General features: G+C 34.0%; 1 pseudogene; it reads left to right on the forward strand.

The window, feature by feature from the left end:
* Positions 1-4,810: 4,810 nt before the first annotated feature.
* LOC107852945 lies at positions 4,811-6,238 on the forward strand (annotated as a pseudogene).
* The last annotated feature ends 2,066 nt before the right edge of the window (positions 6,239-8,304 follow it).

The following is an 8,304-nucleotide window of genomic DNA, read 5'->3' on the forward strand; positions in this document are numbered from 1 at the left end:
ACATATAGGACCCTTCAAGATATACTCAAAAGTGAAACTCCTTCTTCACGTAGGACTCCTTTTTCAACTCAAATTGTTTTCCCTTATCATTAAGTGTTTGAATCAAATTCAACTTGTTATATTCCCTACATGATCAGTAGCTTGAGTATATCAGAATTAGGCTTGCTTATTCGTTCTTGTCTTCAAGCAATCTTGTCTGCATCTATCAGTGAAACTGGAAATCTGTTTTCCTATGTGTGGACCAACTCAAGTAACATGTTTCATTCATGTGTCAGTTTATCAACCATCAAAACTATATAGTACCCAACACTATTCAAACTAACCTGCCTTCAAACCAAACGACCCCAAGAGTCATAGGCTTGAGATATTTGGACTCTTTGTTAGTACAACAACTAAATTAAGATAAATGAGAAAGATAAATGAAAGTCAACTAGAATTTTTTGCACAAGTTACAATAAAATATATTACACAAAAGTGATATAGTTTTTACTTATTTTATTTGAAAAGAATAAGTAAATACATCTCATAAAGGAATTTAATTCATTGAGTAGAAGAAATCAAGTATTTTCCTGTTCAGAATCAAAGAAAATTGTTTAAAAACTATCATACTGGCATCCTGCAATAATACAAATAACATAGCAAGAAGTGTAGACATAAGGTTGCATGTACCGCACCCTCCTCAAACCTCTATATAAAAGTGCGGAAAATAACATTAATTAGCACCTATATTTCCTATGCTTCGTTTACTATATTGTATTTTGCTATTGTTCTTTTACTTCATTATGATTGCTTCACTATACTCTTCATTTTTTTGAAATCACCTCAGCGTTGAAATTAGCCAATTGTCCATTCATTTTGGTAGTAAAAGATCAGAATGATCAAGATATGGAAATCACCTAAGCTTTGAAATCAGCCAACTGACCATTCATTTTGGTAGTAAAAGATCAGAATAATGCTGACAACAATAAGGAATTATTAATCAAGAATGACAAGTACTTTATTATCAAAGGGTGGGTACCACAAATATTAAGTTTGAAACATCGGGCAATCAGAGGGTTCATGACTTATTGCGGTTGGAACTCTGTACTCGAAGGTCTAACTCTAGGGTTACGGTTGATTACATAGCCCCTTTTCTCAGAGCAATTTCACAATGAGAACCTTTTGGAGTAGCTTGGGCTTGCAACCATAGTAAAAAAATCTAAGCAAATGTTAAGTTGATGGAGAAGACACTGAAGAATGCCACTGAAGAAGGGGGTTCCTCTTTTTTCACATCTCATCGTGTTGATCGAGGAAATCAAGCTCTGTGTTTTCAACAACTCCACTAAAATTTTGTATGTTTCATTCTATTACTTTCCCTTTGTTTTCTCTTTCGATTTGAATGACAATGTTATTTTTGGGATTTGAAGTGCTATGATCATTCAAGTCAGCTCGATTAGTGGTGGTAAAATCTTAGCCATAGAAGTTCCAATCAAGATAGTATTATGTTAAGGGGTTCAACGCAAAAAAAACTGATTCAAACGGATAAAGTAGTGAAATTGACGAAAATACTCATGAGGTCTCTCAAACCTTTTTCCTACTAAATAAGGTAGATGATATTATTTATTGAAAACAAACTACTTTTTAGAAATTATGCAATGCATGTTATTTTAAATACAACAAACGAAACAGTTAGTGTGAAATAACATCAGGATAACTATCCCAACTAACTTGCCTTCAAACCAAACGACCCCAAGAGTCATAAGCTTGAGATATTTGGACTCTTTGTAGTACAACAACTAAATTAAGATCAATTAGAAAGATATATGAAAGTCAACTAGAATTCTATGCACAAGTTACAATAAAATATATTACACAAAATTGATATAGTTTTTACTTATATCATTTAAAAAGAATAAGTAAATACAACTCAGAAAGGAATTTACATCATTGAGTAGAAGAAATCAAGTATTTTCCGATTCAGAATGAAAGATAACTACTTAAAATTTATCATGTTGGCATATTTTAATAATACAAATAACATAGCAAGAAGTGTAGACATAAGGCTGCATGTACCACACACTCCTCAACCCTCTATATAAAAGTGCTGAAAATGACATTAATTTGTACCTATATTTCCTATGCTCCGTTTACTGTATTGTATTTTGCTATTGTTCTTTTTCTTCATTATGATTGCTTCACTATCATAATTTTTTTTCATACTTGATTTTTTTATGTTTTACTTTAGCCGAGGGTTTATCAGTAACAATTTCTTTTATCTTTTATAGTGTAGACATAAGTGTAACGACCCGAGACTATCCCTGGACGTCACACGGTACTGAGAACCATAATTGATCCCAAGCTAACCTATGATACTGACATAATTCATGAGCAACTGAATATAATACATAAGACTAAAAGTAATAAGCGAAAGAGATATCTTTAGCTGAACATGTTCAATACAAAATGGTTTAAAACATTTACACTCTAGTTATACAAAACAAGAACTAAAATTTAATAATCAACTCTAACTGACTGTCCATGAAGCCTCTACTAATACTGATTATAGGTAGCCGGCATATGACCCCCAATTATCCTTAATTAATATGACTAAATAAAAAAATGATACTGGAACTATAGTTGACTCGAGTCCTTTAATCAAAAGAACTAATCACCTGTTAGCTGGAAGCTGCGAACTGTCTGATTATGATATGTGGGCTACAACTAATACCTGCATTATGAAACAATATAGCCACACAGATGTATATGTGGTCAGTACTTCTAAAATGTACTGAGTAAGTGGGGGTGAATGCAATAAGTAAAACTGAAGTTGCACATACTTTCAAATCATGCATGCTAAGTGTAGAAGACTCATCTCGATCATGAATAAAATTGAAAGTTGAAGTATCATAAAACATGAATAATAAAGCATAATTTGATAAGCTTAATGAGTCATTATACATAGTTTCTAAAATCTTTTTTCTTATGGAAGATTCTCATAACCGACATAAACCATGTTAGCTAGCATGGAGTTCAACGTGTGAACCCACATTTAGGAGGGTTGTTCTACACTTGCCATCGGAATAAATCCTAAACTGAACTAGAGTGATGACTAAACTGAGGCCATATTAAGAAAGGGGGACACTTTTCTGGTGAGGCCCCTAAACCTACCGTGGCACGTAGTTTTTAGAAAATAGGATGCGCTGAATCCATATTCCTCTCTCGTTGCTAAATACTACTCCCAAATATATATATATACTGTATGATCATACTGATGAAACTCACCTTAAAATAAGCATTTGGGTTTATAAATCTGAAAACCAATTATGTTTCTGTTAATAAATCATGTCATGAATATCTGTGTGAATTTCATATCATATCTGAGATCATAAGGATCAAACTAAAATCTGAATCATACTGTAGTAATCTGAAATAGTAAATCTGAACTTCTTGTAAATTAAGAGTCATGATAAATTTATATGCTCTTATTTGTAAACTGACTGAATCATGCTGAAAATTATATATATTCACCATATCATAGAAATTCATGTCAAAATACTAAAATTTATCTCATAATAACAATCACATAAGTGAAAATATTAGTAAAGGTAAATTCTTGTGCTAACTGAACATTAAATCACATGATAATGTCATAATTTCAAAAACATGGAAATTGGGTATGAACCCTAATTGAAATCTCATAAATTCAATTAAAAAATCAAATCTTTTGGGTACAAGGGTGAAAATTTATCCTTGTTCAATCCCTACATACCTGAATGTCTTGATTTCTTGAAGGTAAACTTGAATTTGAATCCATGGAAGTTGAACTTTGGGAAAAAAACCCTGATTTGTTTTCTTTTGAGAGTGGAGAGAAGAATAAACTTTTAAAACTGACTTTGAATGGGAAAAATAGTATTTATTGGAGAATTTAATTCGTGGGAGAGGAGTTTGATGCAATAAAAATACCAAATTACCCCTAAGAAAACCTAAAAAAATTGTAAAAATTTTCAGTTGACAACAAGGTTGACGGCTCGTCAGTTAGGTGACGTCTCGTCACCCTAGTCGTCACTTTCAAGATGGAATTTGTCATTTAATGGATTAAGATGATGACTTGAGTTGACGTTCGTCACCTAGTTGGTGGCTCGTCATCTTCGGACTGACAGACACTTTCAAGTAAAATGAGCATAACTTTCTACTCCATATCGGATTCAGGTGAAATTGGATGCATTGGAAAGATGACTCAAAGATCTTTCATTTTATATTTAGTGGTAAACCTAAATCTTTATATTCTAGGAGTTAGACTCATTTAAAAGTTAACCCTTATAGGATCCAATACTAAAACTCATTCGATACAAATGCTTTCAATTCCACTTTGCTCAAAGTGCTTCCTATGATCATAATCGCATTGAAAACACTTCACACTCAAGGTGAATGGTCATGACACTTATTTATGGTTTGACATAAACACCGTAGGGCCATTAAACATATGACGGATAATTGAAAACTTATCTAGGAACTTGTGGGTATTACAATAAGACTCAATATATGTGTTAATATCTCTAGATATAGTAATCATAGAAAGAGACAAAACAAGGAAAACTTCAAGGCAAATGGCTTAGCAAGTTCACATGCTTATTTATCTTTTATCAGATTTATACTACTTTAGAAGTAATATTTTAGCAAGTTCTCCGATGTTTCTAATCAGATCTTGTTTGATCACCAACACTGAGCATAATATTTTATCAGACAAGTATACATTGATGTCCCTAATAAATTAGGAGTTTCAATCAAATGCACTTGTTTATCCTTCTTTGGTCTAGTGCTTTGAACAACAATGGCACCACATGTTGTGTTCCTTTCTTATAGCATGATGAGCCATTTAAATGCAATGGTGCAACTTGCTCAACTCTTCACTTTCCACGGACTCAGGGTCACCATCATTACTACTCCACTAATGCCCTCACTTTCCAATCCTTGATTGATGAAGAATGTCTAGTATCTGGACGTAGCATCTGCGTCCGGACACATAAGTTTCCCTCAGGTGATTTAGGATTACCCGAGGGAATTATAAATATTGCTTCTGCTACTACTGTGGATGTAGCAGGTAAAGTTCACTATGGCATAATCAATCTGCTCCAGAAACCTTTGGAGTAGCTGATTTGCCAGTTGAATCCTAATTGCATTCTCTCTGACATGCTCTTTACTTGGACCGTTGATCTAGCGGAAGAGTTGAACATCCCAAGGGACTCATTTCAACCCACCAAGTTTTTTCTGTTACTGCATCAGGCATTGTCAGATGCATTACACACCTCATAACAAGGTAGATTCAGATTTTGAAAGATTCTCAATCCCCGGGCTACTTCACGAGATTGAAATAAAACACACTGAGATTTTTTGAATGAGAAAAATTATTATGGGAAGATGGTAAAGTTAGTTGTCGATGCTGATATTCATATCCATGGAATCATTTATAACACTTTCTCTGAGCTCGAACCTGTCTATGCTGAGTTGTATGAAAATTTTTAAGGGAAAAAGGGTTTGCCCATAGGTCCACTCTCTTTGTTTATCCATAAGGTAGAAGGTGTAAGAAGTTCAAAAAAAATTCTCAACTCTAATTGGAAAGATGCCGATGATTGTTTGAATTGGCTTGAAGATCAAGAACCTAACTCTATACTCTTCATTTGTTTTAGGAGCAATACACGATTTTTAAATAATCAACTTATGAAATTCACCTTAGCTTTGAATTCAGACAATTGTCCATTATTTTTTGGTAGTAAAAGATCAGAATGATGATGACAACAATAAGAAATTGTTAATCAAGAATGACAAATGCTTTATTATCAAAGGGTGGGCACCACAAGTATAAATTTTGAAACATCGGGCAATTGGAGGGTTCATGACTCATTGTGGTTGTAACTCTGTACTCGAAGTTCTAACTCTAGGTGTACCATTGATTACATGGCCACTTTTCTCGGAGCAATTTTATAACGAGAACCTTTTGGAGCATCTTGGGATTACAACCAAAGTAGGAGCAGATGTATGGAACTCAGGGTTTATAGTGTCAAGTCCTGTGGTATCAAAAGAGAATATAGTGTTGGTTGTTAAACATTTAATGTGTGAATCGGAGGAAAGTAGGAAAATCTGAGCAAATGTTAAGTTGATGGCAGAGACACTGAAGAGTGCCACTGAAGAAGGGGGTTTCTCTTATTCACATCTCATCACGTTGATCGAGGAAATCAAGCGTTATGCTTTCAACTGCTAGAATTTGGAACTAAGGAGAAAGGAAAAGATAAGGGCAGTAATAGCTTTTCATTCATTTATTCATTCATCATAGTCCACATCTTACAAAAGAATACACTTATAAGCTACATGACTCCTACAAGACACACTTCATAAGTCTTACAAGACACACCACTCAACATAAAGACTACCATTTAATTTTAAAATAAACTAAGCATAATATTAAAAGAAACTATTAAACAAAAGACTATCAAGAAAAGATCTCATATTCTAACACTCCTCCTTGAGATTTTTATTGGATACTCCCTACATAGCCCTTAGAACTTCAAATTTCCCCTTAGGAAGAACCTTGGTCAAAATATCTGTAATCTGCTGATCGGAGCTGCAATGAACAGGATTAACTTCTCCTTCCTTCTCTGCTTGCCTGATAGCGTGAAGCTTCACATTTATATGCTTGCTACTACCATGTTGCACTGTATTTTTGGCCATAGAAATTATTGACTTGTTGTCAACCTTAATGACAATAGCTTCACTTTGATTTTGCTCTAGATCACGTAGAACTTTTTGTAACCATAGAGCCTGATTAGTTGCACCAGCAACAGCGATATATTCTACTTCTGCAGATGATTGAGGTACCACATCTTGCTTTCTTAAATTCCATGAGAACATGCCTGAGCTAAGTGTAAAAGTATATCCAAAAATGTTTTTCATATCATCAACACTTCCTGCCCAATCACTAGCTGCATAGCCTATCAATTGCCCTTGCTCTACCCTTTTAAACCAAATACCATAATCAATAGTTCCCTTGATATACCTCAATGTTCGTTTAGCAATATGAAGATGATATTTACTTGGAGAATGCATAAACCTTGACAAAAACTTGTTACGAACATGAGATCAGGTCTTGTTGCCATCAAATATAGCAAATTACCAATTAGACTTCGGTAAACTGTTGGATCATCCCTATCACCTCCTTCAGGCTTTGAAATCTTTTCATTGTAGACTAGTGGAGTTGATACAGGCTTACACTTCTTCATCTTGAATTTTTTAAGAACATCTCATGCATAATTTATCTGAGAAATTAAGATTCCATCAGTAGCTTGATGAATCTCCATTCCCAGGAAGTAATTTATTTTACCCAAGTTTGACATCTCAAACTTGGTCTTCATTTCTTGCTTGAATTAATTCACCATAGCTTCATTACTTCTAGTTACCAGAAGATCATCAACATAAAGTGATACCATAATAACATCTCTACCTTTAGCCTTCAGATATAAAGTGGCTTCATTTTCACTTATGTTGAAACCACAATGAATGAGATGATCACTAATATTACTGTACCAGGCTCGAGAAGCCTATTTTAATCCATGCAATGCCTTGTGTAATCTATAAACTTTATCCTCTATTCCTTCAACTTGAAAGCCTTCTGTTTGGTTGACATAAATTTATCCCTACAACGGCACATTGAAGAATTCCGACTTCACATCTAGATGATACAACTTCCAATTTGATTGAGATACCAAAGCAAATAGAATTCGTATCATATCATGTCTTGTAACAGGTGCAAATGTGTCTCTATAATCCAGACCTGCAACTTGCGTGTAACCTTTCAATATAAGCCTTGCTTTGTGTTTATTAACTAAACCATCTGGATTATATTTGGTTCTATAAACCCATTTCACCCCTATTACATTTTTGCCTTTGGGTTTATCAACCAGCTTCCAAGTGTCATTTTCTTAATCATACCAAACTCCTCATTCATTGCTTCAATCCAAACTTCATGTTTCGATGCTTCTTAATAGGTTTTGGGTTCCAAGATAGCAATATTATAACTTTCATATATATCAAAAAGGGACCTTTTCTTCAAAATTGGTGAATCAAGTAAGGATTCAGCATCTGATTCTTCAGCTTCTTCCAGATTTTCAGAGCCAAATGGTTGTGTTTTAGGCAACGGATTCAAGTTCAGATTACCTGTATTTTCTTTCTCAAATTGCTCTTTATCCCAGTTCCAATAAGCATGCTCATCCACCATTACATCTCTTCTGATAGAAATGCCTTTTGTTTTCAAGTTGAAAACTCTATAACCTT

The sequence above is a fragment of the Capsicum annuum genome, chromosome 5 (genome assembly GCF_002878395.1).
Source record: "Capsicum annuum cultivar UCD-10X-F1 chromosome 5, UCD10Xv1.1, whole genome shotgun sequence".
In the NCBI taxonomy this organism is placed as follows: domain Eukaryota; kingdom Viridiplantae; phylum Streptophyta; class Magnoliopsida; order Solanales; family Solanaceae; genus Capsicum; species Capsicum annuum.